This window comes from Hyla sarda, chromosome 4 (assembly GCF_029499605.1).
Source record: "Hyla sarda isolate aHylSar1 chromosome 4, aHylSar1.hap1, whole genome shotgun sequence".
Classification (NCBI taxonomy): Eukaryota; Metazoa; Chordata; class Amphibia; order Anura; family Hylidae; genus Hyla; species Hyla sarda.
The window spans coordinates 402,581,871-402,606,092 of record NC_079192.1 but is presented as its reverse complement, the minus strand read 5'-3'; the positions used below and the strand labels follow the sequence as shown (position 1 = coordinate 402,606,092).

The 24,222-nt window shown below is 42.2% G+C and overlaps 1 protein-coding gene across 10 annotated transcripts in view; it reads left to right on the top strand.

Annotated features, from left to right (window-relative positions):
- The window catches only part of SCUBE1 (signal peptide, CUB domain and EGF like domain containing 1), a 278,625-nt gene that overhangs the window by 105,596 nt on the left and 148,807 nt on the right, over positions 1-24,222 (top strand). Inside the window, exon 1 of one of the 10 annotated variants that reach the window (XM_056517394.1) lies at positions 14,427-14,515. The exons of the other annotated variants lie outside the window; for them this stretch is intronic. The gene's annotated coding sequence lies outside the window, so the exon portion shown is untranslated. Of the gene's footprint in view, positions 1-14,426; positions 14,516-24,222 lie in introns of those variants that run through there. 10 annotated transcript variants of the gene reach the window in all.

The window sequence follows — 24,222 nt, the reverse complement described above, 5'->3', positions numbered from 1 at the left end:
TTCCACTCGGAAATTCCGTTGCAGCAGCCTCCCATTTTGCTGCACCGTGCACATGGCAGAATCTCCGCAGTGGAAACATTTGCCGTGGAAATTCAAATTCCAGACTCCGCAGAAAGAATAAACATGTTCTTTCTTTTCTGCAGAATCTTCTTGGAACTGCATTGTTGTCTATGGAGACAGCAACTTCAGCAACTTCTCCAGCAGTCCTAGCATCGGCGTAATTTTTCTGTGCGGACATTCTGCTGAGTGAATGGACCCTAAAGAAGCAAATAGGAGAAAAAAAATGATGACTCTAAATTTTACAATAAATCTTTTGATTAACATCCCACAGCCCGAGATAGAGATTTAGATTTAAAGGGGTATTCCAGGAAAATGATTATTATTATTATTTTTTATATCAACTAGCTCCAGAAGGTTAAACAGATTTGTAAATTACTTCTATTAAAAAATCTTAATCCTTTCAATAATTATAAGCTGCTGAAGTTGAGCTGTTGTTTTCTGTCTGGCAACATTGCTCTCTGCTGACATCTCTGCTTGTCTCGGGAACTGCACAGAGTAGAAAAGGTTTGCTATGGGGATTTGCTTCTAAACTGGGCGGTTCCCGAGACAGGGGTCATCAGAGAGCACTTAGACAGAAAAGAACAACTCAACTTCAGCAGCTCATAAATACTGAAAGGATTAAGATTTTTTAATAGAAGTAATTTACAAATCTGTTTAACTTTATGGAGCCAGTTGAGATATATATATATATATATATATATATATAAGTTTTTTCCTGGATAACCCCTTTAAAGAGTACCTGTCATATCACAGACAAATAATAATTCTTCTATACGTTACTCACTAGGTAATGCAGATGCATTCTAGCTTCTGTATTTGTCTCAATAATCCCTCTGTTCTGCTGATCACTCATTCTGACATCCACTGCTCAGGAAGGGGTGTGTCCGAGACAAGCACTGAGGCCGCCCTCACTCACCATGAATTGACTTCCTCCCGGAGTCTGCTGTGCTGTGCTGGGTCTCTTCATCCAGTCACTGCAGGCTGCTCTGTGACCCCTCCTCTCTGTTTTCATGTTGCAGTCTGATAGGACAGGAGTGAGCACAGAGGCGCGCTAGTCCCACCCTCACTTCCTGGACTTTGTCCCTGTCTGAGCTTTAGCTGGGACAAAGATTATGCTGCCGCCAGACAGGATTATGTTCTGGATAGTATGGGGACCCCTTGTGGTCTTTTTTGTAAGCCATGATTTCTATAAAAAGGAGATGATAATTTTCTTAAAGAAGATAACAAGATATTAAAGAAGATAACAAGATATAAAACGTTTTTTTTAAATCTGACAGTGTCCATTTAATTTTGGAATATATCAAAGCAATTAAATAAAAACAAAACAAAAATATTTATAATCCTATAAAATGATAGTAACTTTTTTTTAACATTCTGTTTAATTTAGAATTTTTTTTTTAATTCAGATTCTTTGTAAAAATGAAGTGTCAAGCACTCGTTCTTAATCTTTTTATGGGATTTCTTTAAAAAATAAATAAATCTGAGTTTTCGGGAGAAATTGGAATAATTGCGCTCTTCGTAGAAGGCAGGACCTGTTCCTGGTGAAGCTGTTTTCTTACCTAGTGCAAATTCCGGGGCGGTGGTTGTAACACAATAGGTACTCTGTTTACACACCTAATGATGGGGGTTTATTTATGGACCAGAGAGTAGTTAATGACTCGGTAAGCATTACAGAAGGGGCCATAACTCTTCCTTAGTTACCCCGCTCTAACTTCCCCGTGGTAATTTACAGAGTTCCTTTCTCCGTGCAGAGTTGGGTCTCCACTTGATTAGTCGTGCCTTATTAGGAACACTCTGAAGCCGACGGAATTGGTTACAAAAAGACCCTTCCTTGACCTTGTAAACCGGAGTGTAATAGACTTGTGTTAGTAGCAGTTACTCATTACTAGTAATTATCTGGCATTAGAGAATCCGATGCAAAACAGCTGCGGGCTCAGCCTCCGAAAATATTTTTTTAATTAAATTTCATTATTTTAGCTTTTTATTTAATTGTTACAATATTTACAAGAAAAAAAATGTGTTTTATTTCTAGAAACCAATTATACAAATTTAGCAAATTTGGGAAATTAAAGTATGACTTTTTTTTTTATATCTTTTTATTTCAACCATATCTGCATTTGTGCTTATTTGATATCAGTGATTGGCTTAGCCCTTTCAAACCTAGATAGACATTTATCCAAAGTTTTGCCCTTTTTATACTTTTTTTTTATTTTTTTATTATTTGTTTTTGCTGTTGAGCTTTTTCTATTTATGTTTTGCGTCATTTTGTGCTATTGTTTGCGTGTATTTTTTTTCATTCATTTTTTGTTTTGGATGTTTTGTTAATGATTAGATTGTATGCAGTGCAGCCTCTTTAACCCTTTAAAGGACACAGCCCATTTTGGTTTTTGATGACACAGCCAATTTTCATTTTTGCGGTTCAGTTTTTTCCTTTTTTATCTGTTTTGTCTTTCCATCCACATTTTCCATTTGCATGATCAATTTTAATGTGTAATGAAACCTACCTTTAACCCTAAAATGTACAGCACAAAATAAATAATTAAATTGTTGGTGGTGGAAAATTGAAAAGAAAACTGCAACTTTCAAACTTTTAGGGTTTTCTTTTAGGTAGTGCTCTTTATGTTAAAACTGACATATTCTCTTTATTCTGTGGGTCAATACGATTAACCCATGGTTACACATTTTATTATTCTTGTACTACTTAAAAAAGTTTGACTTTTTTTTATGTTTATGTTTAAAATTGTCCTATTCTGACCCCTATAACTTTATAATTTTTCCATATATGGAAATGTTTAAGGACTCATATTTTGCGCATGATATATCGTTTTTATCGCTACCACTTTTCCATGTATGTGACTTTTTAAACACTTTTCATTTATTTTTTTCATTTATTTTTTCTGGGATGATGTGGACTTTGGTATTTTGTTACGTTCACACGATTCCCTGTAAAGGATTATAAACATTATATTTTAATATTTTAATTTTAAATTTTTAAAATATATTTTCTTATGTGTAAAATGGGGAAAAGAGGTGATATCATTTTTCATTGGGGTAGGGGCTTATTCACATTAAAAAAACTAAAAACTTTTAAATATCTCAAATTTTTTTAATCCCCCAAAGGGGACTATTTATTGCAGCCTTTTGATTGCGATTACTGTTCTGTGCTATGCATAGACATAGCACTGATCAGTAATATCAACAATCTACTTCTCTGGTCTGCCAGAAGGCAGACCATACAAGAGGATCACCAGAGCCAGCCATGGAGCAGGTGGGCGGAGTTCATACCGCCATCTTTACTTATGGGACCCCTGCGATCGCTCTGCAGGGGTTATGATGAGTCTCTCAAAGCCCCCTAATATTTCCCATCCCAGGGGCAGTATTTATTGCGGCATCCGAAGAGTAAATGGAGGGTATCAGCATGATCGCTGATGTATGCCATTACCACCGGGTCCCCACAGTCTATAAAACAAGTGCAGCTCCTGTGCTCACTTTACAGTCCTTACGGGACTAAGGATGTACATGTATGTCCTTTGTCTTCTAGGGTTTAAGACGACCACCCAAAATTGCACAAAAAAGTTGTATTCTAGCAGGAAGTCTTCTCATAGAGTGCATGATAAATAATGAAACAAAATCTGTCACACGAATAATGATCTTTAATGAGGTTTCACTGTGTAGTATGCATGTATAAATATAATCGCCCAAAAGATTGCAATGCCAAACATATTTAAAGAAAAATTGGAACATAGTTCTTTATTGAAAATATAAAGAAACGCCTAAAAACCACATAAAAAGAAAGTGAGCACCCGCCCTCCCCACACACACCAAAGTGGATAGGCGTGTGGCCCCTATGATCGTTTCGCTCACACTGAGCTTCGTCAGGGGTGCCCCCTGACGAAGCTCAGTGTGAGCGAAACGATCGTAGGGGGTCACACACCTCTGTGGATGGTAAATAACATATGGCTGACTGCTTTCTTTTTTATTCTTTCAGGTGTTGTTTATGTTGTATACAGATTGTTATACATACTTTATGCATGTATATGCCTTTTATTTATATTGATTGCCCTCTTTTCTGTACGGTTACCAACCCTGTATTCCTGCACAGCCCATACTATTTGAGGTGCTCAGTCCACCATCCACCATTTTCATGAGATTACGTATATCCACTTTGGCGTGTTTTCCTGTGTGTTGGGGAGGGCAAGTGCTCCCTATCTTTTTATGTGTTTTTTTATGTGTTTATATATATATTTTCAATAAAGAACTATGTTCTAATTTTTCTAAAAAAACATTTTTTTGTGATTATTATCAGCCCTGTTGCAGTTTGCGTGGTAGATCACAATATTAGTTGATCTACGGGTTCCACATTTTTTGGTGGCATGTATAAATATTCGAAACAGCGTTTTCCTGTCAGTTTGTCTCTATCTTACAATTCTATTAAAGGGGTAGTTTCAGCTTGCAAAGTTATCCTCTATCCAAAAGATCAGTGTAGGTCCAATCGCTGGAACTCCCAGAATCACAAGTCAGAGAAAACCATCCTCTTAAATGAATGGAGCTTGGAGTGAAAATGAGTGCAATGGCAAAATGGGCCTTGTGGCCCTCAATGAGCAAATTCACACTTATGCACATCATGGGTTTATGTCTGAGTAATTCCTCAACATATATTTAAAGGGGTACTCCACTGGAAAACATTTTCTTTTAAATCAACTGGTGCCAGAAAGTTAAGCCGATTTCTAAATAACTTCTATAAAAAAAAATCCCAATCCTTCCTGTACTTATCAGCTGCTGTATAATACACAGGAAGTTCTTTTCTTTTTGAATTTCCTTTCTGCCTGACCACAGTGCTCTCTGCTGACACCTTTGTCCATGTCAAGAACTGTCCAGAGCAGAAGCAAAACCCCATAGCAAACATCTGCTGCTCTGGACAGTTCCTGACGTGGACAGAGGTGTCGTTGAGAGCACTTGTGGTCAGGCAGAAAGGAAATTCAAAAAGAAAAGAACTTCCTGTGTATTATACAGCAGATAAGTACTGGAAGGATTGGGATTTTTTTTAATAGACATCATTTGCAAATCTGTTTAACTTTCTGGCACCAGTTGTTTAAAAATGTTTTTTTTTTTTTATGGAGTACCTCTTTAACCCAAATATGGGTTGTGGTGAGCAGCATGTCCCAGGACTTGTCTTGTTGGTGTGGTGCATGTCCAGTTGGGTGTTGTCCAAATTGACCATTTAATAGAAATTGTTACAGTGGCGCTCCGGCCGTACTCTCCGGCTGTGAGTGCTCCCTGTCCCCGCTGCCAGCGGGGCTGAGATTCGCATCGCGGAACGTGCCCGCATGCGAGTCTCAGCCCATCACTCACCTTCTTCTGTCTCCGCTTCCTGGTGTCCCCGCAGCTCCGGCGTGCGTGCCTTGGCCCCCAAGAGCGTGCGTGCCGAAGCTCTGTTTCTTAAATGTGTCTGCACCTGTCCCTTGTCCATTAGTATCTGCTCCTCCCTGTTCCCTGGGTCAGATCTTTGGTAGTCTGTGCCATTGTGAAGTCCTGTGCTCCTGTTACTGTGTATCTGTTCCTTGCTACCCTATACCTGTGTTTCAGCCCTGTTCTTCTGCCACGTTCTGCAAGTCATTGTCAATGCCATGTCACCCCCCCAGCTACCTGTGTGGACGAGTCGTGTCAGGGGTAGCGACCTGGGTGCCACCATCCCGCTTTGTGGGGGGCTCTGGTGAAAGCCAGTGGCACCTTAGACCCCGCTCCCTGGCACGGCTCACGTCTACTTCCACACAGGCCCAGAGGTTCCACCACCTGCTTTCCACCTGCCGTGATTCCTAACAGAAATCCAAGATCAAGTTCATATGTACGTATGACGACAGCCTTCACCAGGTAGAGGATGTCTAGAGACATTCGTCATACAATGAAATGGAATTGTATGTAATAGCACAACAGCTTCAGATCAATCTAAAATGAAGTGTCCCATAGATATTTTTATGGTTCCTCACTTTCGACTACATATAACCAAATGGAAGCCAAAGTATTACAAGCTTAGTAGAAATCTGACTATTATAGTGTCCCAGTTAGTATGCAAATTAGTTCTATCTCCAGTGCCACCTTTTGACCGTTTTTTCCTTCAGGAGGAGAGCTAATTTGCATAATCAATTTTCCATGGTGCATTTTCTGTAAGATTTACTACTCCACCTTCCAAGAACCCATAACTCCCCAGAGCTCTCCCAAAGAGACGGAAGAGAGAAAAGGAAGGTGGGAAAAGAGGAGGAAGTGGTCCCTCTATGACCACTATGTCTCAATAAACCCTTTGGGAGTCTTTAGTTTAGATTGTGAATCTTAGGGCTACTCCATAGCGTCATTGATTGGAAATATTTATGTAGGATTTGCACCTATCAAGGTTGGGTCATTTTAAAACCAGCACCCTTTAATAAGACACGTTGCTAACAAATTAGGTATAGCATTTGAGTGCATGTAAAGTTGTGTTATTTGGGCAGGTCTATACTTTAATTTGCATGTAACTTGTTATACAGGAAAGTCATGGTATAAAATAGGCCTTTAGATAATTTTAAGAACATCTGTACTTTAACAAAAAAGGAGGATTGTCCACCTACATTTTTTTGAACATTGTGTAAAAAATACATTAATAGAGCAAACACGTTTCTGACAGTTCTTAATCCTGGCTGTGTAATCATTCCCAAATAGGACAAATACTATGGACATTCACATAAAAAACATGATCTGAATTTGCCAAACAGAGCAAATCCGTCAGCACAAGATCAACATGTCTACATTCTCATGGTCCGAGATCTGCTAATGTTTAGGGATTTGTCCTGTTTTGGCACATTCAGACCAGAGGGTTATGGACGCACAAATATTATATATATATATATATATATATATATATATATATATATATATATGTGTGTGTGTATATGTGTGTGTGTGTGTAAACCCACAGTATTTTGCCCTTTGTGGAGCTTCTACTCAGCCATGATTAAGGACAATTAACTGTTCGAAACATGTCTGCATGATCTGTGATGTGTTTTTGTAAGATAAAGTTTGAGAATTTTACAAATCTTGGAGTTTGAAATCTTTCTGTATAAGTGTCCTACATGCCCTTGAATCCAAGGATGTCTCCTTTAGCTTCTGCAGAAAGCAACAGTGATTTTAGTGACACTGTTGGACTTTCTTTTCATTTTAATATATAAATCTTAAAACTATCAAATACAAAAACATTTTATATGTTGTATATCTTGGAAAAACATTAACCTTTCTAATATACTTCATAAGAAGTATATTAGAAAGGTGGTCTAGCACTCCTCTGTGCTCTCTCCTGTCTGATAGGACTCCTCTGTGCTCTCTCCTGTCTGATAGTACTCCTCTGTGCTCTCCTGTCTGATAGCACTCCTCTGTGCTCTCTCCTGTCTGATAGCACTCCTCTGTGCTCTCTCCTGTCTGATAGCACTCCTCTGTGCTCTCTCCTGTCTGATAGCACTCCTCTGTGCTCTCTCATATCTGAAAGTACTCCTCTGTGCTCTCTGCTGCCTGATAGCACTCCTCTGTGCTCTCTCCTGTCTGATAGCACTCCTCTGTGCTCTCTCCTGTCTGATAGCACTCCTCTGTACTCTCTCCTGTCTGATAGTACTCCTCTGGGCTCTCTCCTGCCTGATAGGACTCCTCTGGGCTTTCTCCTGTCTGATAGCACTCCTCTGGGCTTTCTCCTGTGTGATAGCACTCCTCTGTGCTCTCTCCTGTCTGATAGGACTCCTCTGTGCGCTCTCCTGTCTGATAGGACTCCTCCGTGCTCTCTCCTGTCTGATAGCACTCCTCCGTGCTCTCTCCTGTCTGATAGGACTCCTCTGTGCTCTCTCCTGTCTGATAGCACTCATCTGTGCTCTCTCCTGTCTGATAGCGCTCCTCTGTGCTCTCTCCTGTCTGATAGCACTCCTCTGTGCTCTCTCCTGTCTGATAGCACTCCTCTGTGCTCTCTCTTGTCTGATAGCACTCCTCTATGCTCTCTCCTGTCTAATAGCACTCCTCTATGCTCTCTCCTGTCCTATCAGACACAGAGTAGTACTAGCCCACCCTCACTTACTGGACTTTGTCCATGCCTGTGCTTCAGCTTGGACCAAGCCATGATTTCTATAAAAAGAAAATAAAATTTTCTTATGAAGTATATTGGAAAGGTTAATGTTTTGCCAAGATGTACAACATACAAAATGTTTTTAAATCTGACAGCACCCATTTAATGGTTTACCATTGTAATACTTAGACGTGCCATGTCCTCCAGAGTGGTAGACGTTTTTTGTAGCTTCTCTCTGCTCTTCTCCAGCTAGTAGATAGGGGTCTATATTGAGTGGTTGACTATTATCAACCTGCTTTTTTATAACCACCGAATTAACAATTACATTGAATCCTGTTTCTCCAGTGCAAGAGCAGAGATTGGGATATGGTTCTGCTTCTCGGTCTAACGTGGCGGACAATCCGCAGTGTTGTTTTAAGAAGATTGAGGTTAATGACTGTATCCACCACGGGCGGCCCGGTTTTGAACAACATGGCACTTAATTAGAATGGAAAGGTCGGCATGTTGGTATAAACATGTCATACTGACAAAGCATTACATTTGTCTTCTGGAATGCCAAATGGCTAAATATGAAACACAATTCTCCCCGGCAGAAATAGAAACAGACCTAGATCCTACACCGGGAACTTGTGGAAATCAACAAAGACGACACCCGTCATACCATAAAAGTTACTAGTTGTGTATTTTATTTATATGTGTATATAATTGGAAAAAGGGTGGAGGCCTACATTTCTTTTCCTGTGTGTGTGTGGGGGGGGGGCAGTAATTACATGCAGAGTGTTTGGCCGACCTTTTTTTCTTCCTGACCCCTTCATACACTTGTTTGCTCAATTTGGCCCAGCACGCATGTTTTCTCAATAAGGAGAAGAAAATAAGCTGCTGTCCGATACCTGTGGCAGAAACATATCTCATCCATGAGTATTAAAGGGGTACTCCACTGCCCGAGCGTTCGGACCGCTTGGAGCCAGTGGCAGAGGTCGTGACGTCAAGGCCACGCTCCTCATGACGTCACTCCATGCCCCCTCAATGCAAGTCTATGGGAGGGGGTGTGGCGGCCGCCACGCCTCCTCCCATAGACTTGCCCCTTTAAGCTGTCCATTCAGATTTGGTACGTGTTAGCCGAACTTACCATTTCAGCCATAACTCTCCCCTGATGGCAAATGTTGGACAAGAGAAGTATTGGGCATGTAGTATTTCTACTGCCTTCTCCCAATTAAAAAAATATTTAGCCAAGCCAAGTGTGCATGTGTGTGGGTGGATTGGGTGAGATAGCTGTCGACCGATTCAGTGGATGGCCAACTTTAAAATTCAGTATTTGAAATTCTTAATTTCCTTCATGTTACTTGTCAGGGGAGAAATTTCACAATAATAACACTATAACCCCAGGACACATTACTTACACTTACTAATTTAGTGTTATTACATATTGTACTGGCTTCAGCATGATTTTGCTTGAAATACCCCTGACAGAAAGTTGTGTAGTCCTCTCATTGTCAGTATGGTGTTGTCTCAGCAGCTTCTCGGGCCCTCCTTCTTTCCCAAGATAACACATCATCCTTAGGCTTGGCTGGATCTTATGCCTTGCCCCCTGAGTGAAAGAGTGGACATTTACTTTGAAGCAGTAGTCGCTCTGAACAGCTCTCACATAGAGATATATGGTAGCCGGGAGTTCGTTTAGGAGATTGTAAGAGTCCCCCAGTGGTCAGACCCCTCTTGATCTAAAACTTATAAGTTTTTCACCAGATACTTCCTCTTTAAGAAGCTCATAAACATGTCAGACGAGATTGCCAATTTTGGCCGGACCAGCTGACCATCTAATGGGTATGGGTTGTCCCAACTGTTCTTCCCAGCAACAGATGTAATTGAAAGAAGGATTGTCCAGTTGGATCTCAACATGCCCAATCCTTTTGTTCTCAAGGGAGGGAAGCCGCCAGAGCAACGTTGCGGTAGTGTATTCTGCTCAAGTTATTGAGGAACATTTTAAGAAAATGACTTTGTGCAGGAGAAAAGTTGTCGGAAGGTGCAGATATTGGCTAAAGTAGGGTTTGGCAGACAGTTATCTAAGGTATATGGCCACCTTTAGTGAAAGCAGAGCAAACAAAGAGCAGCGCTCTATTTGGAGGACCCATCCTGTCCCATTCATTACTTGGTCATCTTAGCTGCAGCCACCCATTGCAGTGGATTACAAATGCAGAAATAATAAGGTTGATCTAGACAGGTTTTTGCCCCCATCAGCTTTGATGGTCTGTATGAGTTTTTAGCTAATCCATTGACCTCTAATGATTGACCATCTTTCCTTTACTGTTCTCAAAAAACAGAAATGTATCATGTTCATTACATTTTCAGATCAGGAAGCCTCAATATAGCCCTCAAGACTCCTTTTTTTTTTTTTTTTTTTTACTGCTGAGACTCCAATAGAGCTTTTTTATTAGAATACAATAACAAGGTAAAATATTATTTTACTGGAATTTGGCCCTCAAATGTGGTCCTGTCAGGTTTCCTATCTGAGACCTGCATGGGATAGAAAGGGCATTTCAATGTTTAGCGTTATAAAGGGGTTTTTTTCTTACTAAATTCAGTATTTTCCTGTAAAACATAATTTATCCCAGGACTCATTTTAAATTCTTTAAAAATCAGACAATGTGATTTTATGGATTTTTTTTCTCATTCTGTCTCTCATAGTTGAGGTTATAACCTATGATGAAAATTACAGGCGCCTCTCATCTTTTTAAGTGGGAGAACTTGCACAATTGGTGGCGGACAAAATACTTTTTTGCCCCACTGTATTACTATTAGTTTTGTAAATGTCATAGCTTGTATAATAGTTCTGTAGGAAGGACCCAACCTTCCCTGCTCTTTGAAGACAGAGCTCTGGCTCTTTAAGAAGCTTTTAAGCATCCATGTAGAAACAAAGTTAGTCCAGGGTTGGATCGGAGAGGGTCTATAGTAATAGGTTCAAGCTTCTAGAAGCGCTTGATAAAGTGCTGGTAAATTTGATTATATTCTCCCGGAGCTTCCTGAATACTGAGCCCTGGAAATTAAAAAGACGTGATTAATGAAATCCAATCTCCTAGACAGTATTTAGCTGGAGTCTGTTTTGGCTTTGCTACAGGTAAAATGTGAAAGCACAAAGCTATCGGTAAGAGGTTCATTGAAATATCATAAACTTTCATCCTCTGAGCATGGGAAGCATAAATCCATGTTCTTATCAGCCACTAGAAAAGGGATTTAGAAGCACTCATTTAAATAAAACAGTAGAGTCTTGGCCGGGACTGTGCAGTCGATCTGAGGTCTGAGGCTACAACGGGCTTGATACACTGTCTTAAAGAAAACATTCCCAGACTCCCCTTTTATGCTTTTTTTATTTCTTTATTTTTTTTTCCCTCTTTCTCTCAAAGTTTCGTCTTTCCTGCTTCTGTCAAAGCTGTCAAACTAATTTCCTCATTCTACATGGCGAGCCGCAAAACTAGATTACAAAAATTGGATGCACATGTTAATTGTGGCTTTTCACGTTTCGAGTTTAGAGTAAATAGTTTAGTGCAAATTTCAAAGGTCATTTGAAAATTACTCGGAAGCGCAACATGGCAAAAAAATGATATGTCCGAATGGGACAGCAATTTTTTTTTTTTGTTAAATAAATCATATGAACAGCATATTTCTCATTTACTAAGGGGGGATACTGGTTTAGAAAACCCAATTTTGAGTTAAGAGAAGATGTTCCCCCATCTAGCACCTATAGTCTCTCTATGAAGGACTCATCATGTCCATGCCCCGTACGTTGCCTGATTTCCCTTCCGGGGGTGTAGCAGGAGATTTGAACACTTGTTGCTGGGTTGCTTCACGTCCTGTGGTCAAACTATTGTTGATGGACCCTTCTAACAAAAAAAAAAAGGACATCTAAAGTAGACAACCCCCTACCTTGTCAAAGTCTGAGGGGCTGATTTGGGCAGTGAAGAGGAATGGGGGACAAGGACCTCCATTAGGGTATGGTCACATTAAAGGGGTATTCCAGGATTTTTTTTTATCTGACTATGCTACAGGGGCTGTAAAGTTAGCGTAGTTCATAATATAGTGTCTTTACCTGTGTGTGACGGTTTTCTCACAATTCTTCTGTGACTTTCACCCCAATATTTATTTTTAACAGCATGCAAAATGACTGTTGTCTCAGATTTTTCCCATGTTGCAATGCGGCCGAGACCTTACTCACTAGTCAGCTGATGACAGGGAGCCTGTCTGCTTCACTGGGTGGAGCGATCGCTTGGTGGGAGAGAGATCAATCTGCAACTAATGCAACAGCTGTAGGCACCCTTATTGAAAACCACAGGTCTTTAGAATGGATTCAGCTTATTTATGTTTCAGTGGGTGGGGTGGCTGATGTGTGGGAGGGAGGGAAATAGAATTATGGGATTTGTAGGCAAAAGAAGAAAACTCAAACAGGAAATACCAGTTCACAAAAAGCTAGCCACAGTGTTATGGTAATCTCACAACATATTCATTTAGTCCCAAGACAAGCGCAGATCCTTCCTAAGCATGTCCATTACTGTCTGCCAGGTATTTACTAAAATCACCTTGTGATGGAGAACCCTTTTAACTAATCTCTGTTGTGCTCGGGCTGTAAAAAGAGAGAAAACAAACTTTCACTCGCCTTCCTGCGTTCCCCTTTAGCACCGCTACAGCTGATCGGCCGTACGGTCGTCAGCCTTCTTTCGAGTGCATGAATCGTCACATGGCGCTGCAGCCTATCACCGGCTCAGACCGGACAACACTGCGGCCAGTGATAGGCTGAGCGCCATGTGACGATCTGTGAACACGAAAGTAGGAAGAAGACGGACCAGAGGACCCATCAGCTGTAGCGGCGCTTCGAGGGAACGCAGGAAGGTAAGTGAAAGTTTGTTTTCTATTTTTTTTTTTTTTCCAGCCCGTGCACAGCGAAGGAGGAATAGTCTGCAGTGGACTACTCCTTTAATTCCACTCTGAGATTTCATTGCACAAATCAAGCAGTGGTATGAATGGGTCTTCCCCCTGACCCATTCACACTGCAGAATTTTAGCAGCGGAAATTTACCCAGCGAAAGAATGAACGTGTTTATTCTTTTGGCAGAACTGTGCATTGGACTGCATTGCTGTCAATTATGGATATCAGCAGTGGCTGCTCAGACGGAATCTTCCTGGCAATGATTTCCTAGCGTGAACATACACATATAGTGATCGAAATGGCAATTCTAGGAAATGTTCCTTTTAGGCTCCAGATTGGATCATTTGTCAATGGATAGGAAATGTCTCTAATTGTCCCTCTTATCCTATTCACACACAGGAAAGAAAGTACAATGTGATTCCATCAAAATCATTTAAAGGGATTCTCCACTGCCCCAGCATCCAGAACATTTTGGAACGAACGCTGGGTGCGGGCTATGGGGGTCGTGACATCACGGCCATGCCCCTCTTGATATCACGCAAAGCCCCCTCAGTGCAAGTCTATGGGAGGGGGCATAGTGACAGCCACGCCCCCTCCCATAGACTTGCACTGAGGGGGCATTGCGTGACATCACGAGGGGCGTGGTCGTGATGTCACGACCCCCCGCAGCCCGCACCCAGCGTTCGGAACAAAATGTTCTGGATGCTGGGGCAGTAGACTACCCCTTTAAGGGAAGGGAGGCTGCACCTTATTATGCAGCAAGGGAGGGGTGAGTGCCCACAGAAGTGTTATATATATATATATAATATATATTCCTCTGTGTGAGAGCGCTAGGCGCATATATTCAGATATCTTAGGGAAAAAACTGTGGATGGCTGTACAATTACAGCTGCACAGTCCTCCCTTTTCCCCTCTCTGCACTCATCTCAGTAATCAGGGCAAAGAGGATGTGGAAAGTTACATCCAGGACAATGCTGAAGCCTGGAGAGGTAAGCAACCACTGGACCCCAGGTTTGTAGCATTAAAGGGGTATTCCAGTGTTTGCTAAAAAAAACAACAATATGCTGTTGGGGTAGGAAATTGAAAGAAAGGAATACCTACCTATCCCTGATCTTTTGCTTGTTCTTCTGTCCCCCAATCTTCTTCCACTTTTGAGACAAGTGCACAGCTAATCTTTGCCCTAGACCAGACACCACTGCGGCCCTAAACTTAAAAAAAAGAAAAAAAAACATACTACCCTATGGGCAACACATGACATGGCATGTTACCAAGTACAGCACATGCACCATGATACCAAGTACAGCACATGCGCCATGATACCAAGTACAGCACATGACTGCTTAGGCCACTGATTGGCTGTAGTGGTCATGTGTCATCCTCTATTCAACGGACACTTTTTAATCTGAAAAACTAAGTAAATTGCCCCGTGAAGTGCTGCCCCAGGCACGTGCCCTCAAGTGGCTTATGGTAAATATTTTTAATGGTAGACCACCATAAGAAATAGATGACCTGGCACTGCCCCGATCAAAAATACCTCTGAGGATCATCTTGTTAGCATCCACGACATGCACAGCCTCGTCTCAATAAATGTCCGTATGTGGTGCTTCTCAAGTAAGGCAAAGCATGAACTACACATTCACGTGGAGAAATCAGCTTGGACCACTCACCTCGGACAACAAATTCTTCGTTCAGATAATGTCTTTATTCACCTTGCAGATGGAACATACAGCAGGGAGGTGGAACAGTAGCGGGTGGGTTCAGCCGGTGGGCGGTGGTCCGTATTACTTTCTTGCGCTTCGTCAGGCCCCAGGGCCTGACGAAGCGCAAGAGGGCGATACGGACCATCGCCCACTGGCTGAACCCACCCGCTACTGGACCCAGTTTAACAAGAAGTAGTATTTAATTGACAAATAACGTAAGCTTAGAAAGGCAATAGCCCAAATGTCCTGTCTCTCTGAAGATGAGTTGATACACTACTACGTCTTGCATAATTGGTTAGTGCCGACTCTTATTAATAAGGCCCTGCTCTCGGCACTATGCACACTTTTACAAATGGTCTAAAATCCATTAGGCTTTGGCTTCCAAAAAGCAAAAAAAAAAAAAAACATACTCACCTATGGGCAACACATGACATGGCATGTCCTGTACCACTGGCATCAGTGCGCCATGATACCAAGTACAGCACATAACTGCTTAGGCCACTGATTGGCTGTAGTGGTCATGTGTCATCCGCTATTCAACAGACACTTTTTTAAATCCGAAAAACAAAGTAAATTGCCTTGTGAAGTGCTGCCCCAGGCACGTGCCCTCAAGTGGCTTATGGTAAATACTTTTAATGGTAGGTTGTGGGCGCGGCTGTGTATGGTAGTGCTTATGGGGGGGGGGGGGGGAACGTGTTCTCGTGCAATAATATTATTGGACCTGTCACTCACCCAGTTATACAAGAAGTAGTATTTTATTGACACATGACACGGAAGCTTAGAAAGGCAATAGACTAAAAGTCCGGTCTCTCTGAAGATGAGTCGATACACTACTACTAATCGGTTAGTGCCAACTCTTATTACTAAGGCCCTGCTCTCGACACTATGCACAGTTTTATAAATGGTCTAAAATTCATTAGGCTTTGGGGGGGACGTTCCACACGTTCCCCTCCATAAGTCCTGTCTCTCTGAAGATGAGTCGATAAACTACTACTTCTTGTATAATCGGTTAGTGCCGATCTTATTACTAAGGCCCTGCTCTCGGCACTATGCACACTTGTATAAATGGTCTAAAATACATTAGGCTTTGGCTCCCAAAAAGTTAATTTTTTTTATTTTATTTTTTTAACTTCCCTGACACCCCACAGGGAGAGCTGTTCATCACATCTGACAAGAAAGACGTAAGTTTTCTGTGTGAAGTTTGAGTTCCAGTAAAAGCCCTTACAGATCCGCACTATAAAGCGGGGGGCGGCCATTGTCCTGTGTGCACCAAGTGTGCTCTTGAAAGGAAAGTGAATTGTAAAAAAAAAAAAACGTGAATCGCTGTGCGCACCAAGAAAGACTTCTGCCTAGAATGGGCTCTTTGTTGTCTTGTTCAGTTAATGAGTTGGTGAAAGTATCATTATTGGGTGATTAGTGGGACAAGACGCTTTTACATGAAAAAGAAAAGGCATCTTTCAACACATCTCCTGCCGCAGATACAAACATACCTCAATGCCGCCACGTATGGGTCCTGACTGATAAAAGGACGGAGGGCCCGCTTCAGTCGAGTACTTAAACAAAGCTGGGGGGGGGGAGAGGTTGTTCAAGAATACAGCCACTTAGGCTGAGGAGATGCAGGAAAAAAAAAAAACTGCAATGGAAAAGAAAAAAAACAATATGAAGGGTATCTGGAAGTAATTACTAAAAGAGTCTTAAGGAGTACAAGTAGAGACTTGTCTCCCAGTTATCTTGATGGAACATTTGCTAGAAGCCGAGTTCTCGTGCAAGTGCAATGCTCTCCTTGATTTATTTTCTTTTTACTGAATTATAGATTTGTTTAGCTTTTTAGTTAAATGCAGAAAATGTTTGTTCATTAGATCAAATAATGGCATAATGAATAGGCATAAGACGCTGTTTAACCCTTCAGGACAAAGCCAATTTTGGCATTTAAGCTTAACTGATGTTTGTATGTTTTTATTTTTATCTTTCTTTGCTTCTTTTTTCGTGTGTGTGTGTGTGTATATGTGTGTGTGTGTATATATATATATATATATATATATATATATATATATATATATATATATATATATTAGGGATCGACCGATATTGATTTTTTAGGGCCGATACCGATAATCCGTGAACTTTGAGGCCTTATACTGATATTCCGGTATAAGTTACCGGCTATTTCTCTCCCCTCCCCCCTGGGCCCGCAGAAGCCACTGCAGATCAATGATTTAAAACGGGCACTTTAAATCAATGAACTGCAGCGGCTTTTGCGGGGCCAGAGACCGTCGCCACCCACTTGTCTCCCCTTGCCGGTCCTGGGGTCCTCCCTAGTCCAACCCCACCGCAGCTGCCCCCCCCCCCTGCCTATCCTCTGGCCAGAGACCACCGCCGCCCGCTTCTATCCCCCTGCACCACCGCCGCTGCCCCATTGCCTCCCCCATCCCCAGTTTTATAATTACCTGTTCCCGGGGTCCGCACTACTTCCGGCTCCGGCAGCGTCCTGCGCTGTCACTGTGCACACTGACTGTGATGTCGTGTTGAGGACGTCACTCGTCATTGCGCAGCGCACAGCAATAGCGCAGGACGTGCAGGAGCCAGAAGTAGCGCGGGCCCCGGGAACAGGTAATTATAAAACCGGGGATCGGGGGGGGGGGGCAATGGGGCAGCGGCGGCGGCGGTCGTCTCTGGCCGGGGGGGCGTGGCATTATCTGCATATCGGCAAGGTAATTGCCAATACCGTCCAAAATCGTGAATATCGGCCGATAATATCGGTCAAACCGATAATCGGTCGATCCCTAATATATACACACACACAGTATCTCCCATTGTTGAGTCCACCCCTCACATTTTTGTAAATATTTTCTTTCTATGTTTTCATGTGACAACACTGAAGAAATGTCCCTTCACTACAATGTTAAGTAGTGAGTGCACAGCCTGTATAAGGGTGGGTTCACACTACGTTTTGTCCCATACGGGAGCGCATACGGCAGGGGGGAGCTAAAAGCTCGCGCTCCCGTATGTGACCGTATGCGCTCCCGTATGCCATTCATTTCAATGAGCCGACCGGAGTGAAACGTTCGGTCCGGTCGGCTCATTTTTGCGCCGTATGCGCTTTTACAACCGGACCTAAAACCGTGGTCAACCACGGTTTTAGGTCCGGTTGTAAAAGCGCATACGGCGCAAAAATGAGCCGACCGGACCGAACGTTTCACTCCGGTCGGCTCATTGAAATGAATGACATACGGGAGCGCGAGCTTTTAGCTCCCCCCTGCCGTATGCGCTCCCGTATGGGACAAAACGTAGTGTGAACCCAGCCTAACAGTGTTTAATGTTATGTCCCCTCAAAATAACTCGACACACATTAGTGTTAGCCATTAATGTCTAAATCTTGGCAACAAAAGTGAGTGCACCTCTTAGTGGACATATCCAAATTGGGCCCAAAGTGTCAACATTTTGTGTGGCCACCATTTTTTTTTTTTCGAGCACTGCCTTAAAGGGGTACTCCGCTCCTAGACATCTTATCCCCTATGCAAAGGATAGGGGATAAGATGTCTGATAGCGGGGGTCCCACCGCAGGAGACCCCCTGGATTTCGGCTGCAGCACCCACCTGTCTCAGCTGCACAGAGCAAACTCGCTCCGTGCGTAATGACGGGCAATACAGGGGCCGGAGCATCGAGACACCACGGCTCCGTCCCTCATAACGTCACAGACCGCCCCCTCAATACAAGTCTATGGGAGGGGGCGTGGGGGCTGTTACGCCCCCTCCCATAGACTTGCATTAAGGGGGCGGGCTGAGGGGGTGGAGCCGTGATGTCATGATGCACCAGCCCCTGTATCGCCCGTCATTACGCACGGAGCGAGTTTGCTCTGTGCAGTAATGACAGCGGGGTGCTGCAGCCGAGATCCCGGGGGTCCCCAGCCGCGGGACCCCCGCGATCAGACATTGCGCTTTCCCAGAAACCATTTGAGGATGCCCCACAGATGCTGAGTAAGGTTTAAAGGGGTACTCCGGCCCCAATACATCTTATTCCCTGTCCAAAGGAAAAGGGATAGCATGTCTGATCGCGGGGTCCTGCTGCTGGGGACCCCCACAATCTGTCATTCATCACCCACCTTTGTGAGCTCTTTGCAGTGCTGGAGGCTCAGAGTGTGATCAGACATCTTATCCCCCTATCCTTTGGATAGGGGATAAGATGTATTAGGGCCGGAGTACCCCTTTAAGTCTGGAGACCTACTTGGCCAGTCCATTACCTTAGCTTCTTTAGCAAGGTAGTGGTAATCTTGGAGGTGTTTGGGGTCATTATCAGTGTGAATACTGCCCTGCGGTCCAGTCTCTGAATGTCACAGTACATGTTGGCATTCATGGATACCTTAAATGAACAGTAGGTCACCAGTGCCCGCAGCACCCATGCAGGTCCAGACCATGACACTCCCACCGCCATCCATGACTGTAGACAACACACACTTGTCTTTGTACCCCCACCTTGTTAGTGCCACACACGCCTGACACCATCTGAACCGAATAAGTTTATCTTAGTCTTATCGGATCACATGACATGGTTCCAGTAATCCACATCCTTAGTCTTCTTGTCTTTAGCAAACTGTTTGCAGGATTTCTTGTGTATCCTCTTAAGAAGGGGCTTCCTTCTGGGATGACAGCCATGCAGGCCAGTTTGATGCAGTGCAACGTATGGTCTAAGCACTGACAGGCTGACTCCATAACTCTTCGACCTCTGCAGCAATGCTGGCAGCACTCATATGTCTATTTTTCTAAATTGTGATGTCTAGATGAGTGGGTCAGAGCAAATCTATAATAGCAGCTCTTGTGGGGTGTTCCCAATTTGTAATACCAGAGAAGGACACAAAGTGACAGGTTGATGGTTTTAGAAAGGTCAAAACACACAGGGCTTCACAGCTTGCTGTGTATCGGGCTATGTAGCCGTAAGGTGCACTATGGCAAGAAGACAAGACTGTGGAGGTAGTGTGATGCAATTGCAATGTTCTTCTTGGAGATCTTGAGTCCTGGCTTTATGTGGACGTTACTGTGACACGTACCACCTGCGTAAACATTGTACAGACCCCACCTTCATGGCAGCGGGATTCCCTAATGTTCTGGCCACACTGCAAAAATCAGTCAGGAATAAGGAACGTGACAAAGAGATCAAGGGGGTGTCTTGGCCTCCAGATTCCCCATATCTCAACCTGATCGATCATCTGTGAGATGTGCTGGGAAAACAAGTCTGATCCATTAAAGGGGTACTTCACTGGCCAGGGTTGGGTACACTTAGTTCCGAACGCTGTGCGCATGCTGCGGGGGTCGATCGACCCCCACAGTGTGCACACAGCGTTCGGAACTAAATGTTCCGAACGGGGGCCAGTGGAATACCGCTTTAAAGGGGTACTCCCGTTGAAAACTTTATTTTTATTTTTTTAAATCAACTGGTGCCAGAAAGTTAAACAGATTTGTAAATGACTTCTATAAAAAAAAAAATCGTAATCCTTCCAGTACTTTCTCGGGGCTGTTACAACAGAGGAAATGCTTTTCTTTTTGGATTTCTCTTCTGTCACGACCACAGTGCTCTCTGCTGACCTCTGCTTTCCATTTTAGTAGGAGAAAATCCCCAAAGCAAACATATGCTGCTCTAGACAATTCCTAAAAGGGACAGCAGAGGTCAGCAGAGAGCACTGTGGTCGTAACAGAAGAGAAATCCAAAAAGAAAAGCATTTCCTCTGGGGTAACAGCCCCTGGAAAGTACCGTAAGGATTAAGATTTTTTAATAGAAGTCATTTACAAATCTGTTTAACTTTCTAGCACTAGTTGATTTAAAAAAAAAAAAAAAAAAGTTTTCCACGGGAGTACCCCTTTAAGGCCTCCCCTGAAATCTTACAGGCTCTGCTGCTAACGTCTTGATACAGATAGCTCAGGACAGTCACATGTCTATGGAGACCGGACCTGGACTGAATTTATATGCACGGTCCTATAAAATTTATTACCACCCTACATGGTTTAGTCACGGTCATTGAGGCCTGAAAACTGTGATATGAAAATTCATCATTTTTATAAAGCATAAATAAAAACATTTTCATCCTTTATTTTTTATTTTTTTTACTCTGTTGTTACTTTTATGTAAGTGCGTGTGAGAACATTAAATACAATCGGTTTTGGTTATTATAATTTACAACAGTTTTGTGGTTATAAAACTTAGCCATGGTGTGAAGGAACAATTGTTCCAACTGGAATGTAAAGGGTGGTTTGGAAAATTTCTACCAATAAAGGGTGTTGGAGAAACTACAACTATTGTTATTTAGTTTTTATAAACAGTGTAAATGTAATTTGGCGCCATCGGACAGCTCAGAAGTTGCTTTCCACTGCAGCTGTTGAGATGTGCCCAGGAGAGCCAAAAAACTGGCAAGTCAAGAGATTTTGAAACTATCCAGTATTTCGAGCTTAAACCTATCATTCCCAAACTGTTTCTGTCTTAAATAAAAATTTCAGATTTTTAAGGTGTTTTAATGTGATTTTCTAATTCATTTCCCATTTAGCAATGATGGGATTTTTTTTTTGTATTTAAAAAAAAAAAAGTTACATTAATTTGGTGAGTTCTTTTAATATTGGCAAGATTAAATTGCCAATTTACACCCGAACCACCTCGTAAATCAAATTTTTGGAAATTGCTTGAAATTTTAATTTATTTTTATCTCCTAATTTGGCTGGGTTTTTAAAATTTAAACAGCATCTTTTTCTTATGATTTAGTTTTGGTGAATGAAAGGGGGGGGGGGGTATTATTTAAATCAACTGTAGAAAAAGAATAAGGTGTACCCTGTACAATATCATAAGTATCAAATAGGGTGCTTCACCCTGCCAGTGTTAATAGTTTGTGTCATTTGGTTTTGTATTTATAAGTCCTGGACGAAGATTATTTGTTTAATTTTTGTTTTCTCAAAAAAAAAATTTGAGAAAAAGGCATGGCACCAAACAGCATTATTAGACACCTACCTTGCCTTGTGCCCACACCACATGTGCTCCCTATAGGGCAGCACCTGGCGCTGTAGTTATGTCGGCTGGCTTTATGCAGTGCATAGCCACGTGTCACGCTTCTATAGGCCCAGTTAGCCAATCGAGAGCAGGATATTTAAACAGGCAGCTGCTTTTGCTTAGTTGTCCATGATTGGTCTTTCTACATTCTTGTACTACTCCTAGGATCCTGATAATTTCCCTGTTCTCGGTCCTCAATTTTGCCTGCCGATTTGACCTTGATATATTCTCCTGGTATACCCCTGCATGTTTATTGTTCTTACTTTGTTTATTGTTCTCTCTTGTCTTTCTGTCTCTTGTCTTTATCTCTCTTCTCTTAGTTTTTCTATTTGTTTTTCTCTTTTTCTCTCACTTTCCACCTCCCTGTTTCTCTCTCGTTTTCTCTTTCCTTCTCCCTACTTCTCTCTCTCTCTCTTTCTCTTTCTTTCTCTCTCTCTCTCTCTCTTGTCTTTCTTTCTCTCTCATCTTTCTCTCTCATCTTTCTCTCTCTTCTTTCTCTCTTGTCTTTCACTCTTTTCTTTCTCTGGCTTCACTTTCTCTCTTCTTTTTCTGTCCTCTTTGTTTCTCTCTCTTTCTCTCTCTTTTCACCTCCCTGTTTCTCTCTCCCTTTCTCTTTCCTTCTCCCTACTTCTCTCTCTTGTCTTTCTCTTTCTCTCTCGTCTTTCTCTCTCTTCTTTCTCTCTTGTCTTTCACTCTCTTCTTTCTCTCTTGTCTTTCACTCTCTTCTTTCTCTCTTCACTTTCTCTCTTCTTTTTCTGTCCTCTTTGTTTCTCTCTTTTTCTCTCTCTTTTCACCTCCCGGTTTCTCTCTCATTTTCTCTCTCTTCTTTCTCTCTCTTCTTTCTCTCTCTTCTTTCTCTCTCTTCTTTCTCTCTCTTCTTTCTCTCTCTTCTTTCTCTCTCTTCTTTCTCTCTCTTCTTTCTCTCTCTTCTTTCTCTCTCTTCTCTCTCTTCTTTCTCTCTCTTCTTTCTCTCTCTTCTTTCTCTCTCTTCTTTCTCTCTCTTCTTTCTCTCTCTTCTTTCTCTCTCTTCTTTCTCTGTTCTCTTTCCCTGTTCTCTTTCTCTCTCTCTCTCTCTCTCTCTCTCTCTCTCTCTCTCTCTCTCTCTCTCTCTCTCTCTCTCTCTCTCTCTCTTTCTCTCTCTTTTCACCTCCATGTTTCTCTTGTTTTCTCTCTCCTTCTCCCTACTTCTCTCTCTTTCTCTTTCTCTCTTCTTTTCCTCGCTTCTTTCTCTCTTCTCTTTCTCTCTTCTCTTTCTCTCTTCTCTTTCTCTCTCCTCTTTTTCCTCTTTCTCTCTCTTTACACCTCCATGTTTCTCTCTCTTTCCTTAGATTGTGATTAGTATATACACATTTAAAGGGATACTCCAGTGAATTTTTTTTTTTTAAATCAACTGGTGCCAGAAAGTTAAACAGATTTGTAAATTACTTCTGTTAAAAACTTCCAGTACTTCAGCAGCTGTATGCTCCACAGGAAGTTCTTTTCTCTTTTAATTTATTTTCTGTCTGACCACAGTGCTCTCTGCTGACACCTCTGTCGGTCTCTGGAACTGTCCAGAGTAGGAGCAAATGCCCATAGCAAACCTATCCAGCTCTTGACAGTTCCTGAGACAGACAGAGGTGTCAGCAGAGAGCGCTGTGGTCAGACAGAAAATACATTTTAAAACAAAATAACTTCCTGTGGAGCATACAGCAGCTCATAAGTACTGGAAGGGTTCGGATTTTTAAATAGAAGTAACTTGCAAATCTGTTTAACTTTCTGGCACTTCCATGTTTGTGACGTCACACCACGCCCCCTCCATTCATGTCTATGGGAGTGGGCGTGACAGCTACTATGTAGCCATCACGCCTTCTCCCATAGACATGAATGGAGGGGGGCGTGGCGGCTGTAGTCACCAGTTATCCAGCACGGAGTGTAGTTCGCTCTGTGCACGGAGATAAGATGTTTTTCACGGAGTACCCTTTTAAGAGAGTGCTCCTACTCTCAGCTCATTACCTGTATAAAAGATGCCTAGGAGCCAGAAATCTTGCTACTGGATAGAGGACCAACTACTTATTTCCCCAAGTAAAATGCTAATCAATTCATAACTTATTTGAAATATATTTTTTAGAATTTTTTTTCTTGTTATCCTGTCTCTCACTGTTCAAAAAAACCCGAAAATTTAAAATTATAGACCGATCATTTCTTTATCAAATAAAGGTAACATTGTTTTTTTTTCTTCACTGTATATATCAAGATTACACCAGGATCGGTATGTCTTGCACCAGCCGCACAGTCACTTTATAATCCAGCCAGAACGTGGAAAATGAATCGCGGTCATGGCATCCATACTTCGGCGCAAGAATAGAACACATTTTTTTTTTTAAAGAGGATTTTATGTTTACTTTCAGATACATTTGGCTGTGTCCCTAGTATAAACTAACATGTTTCTCCTTTATAAAACAGGAAATC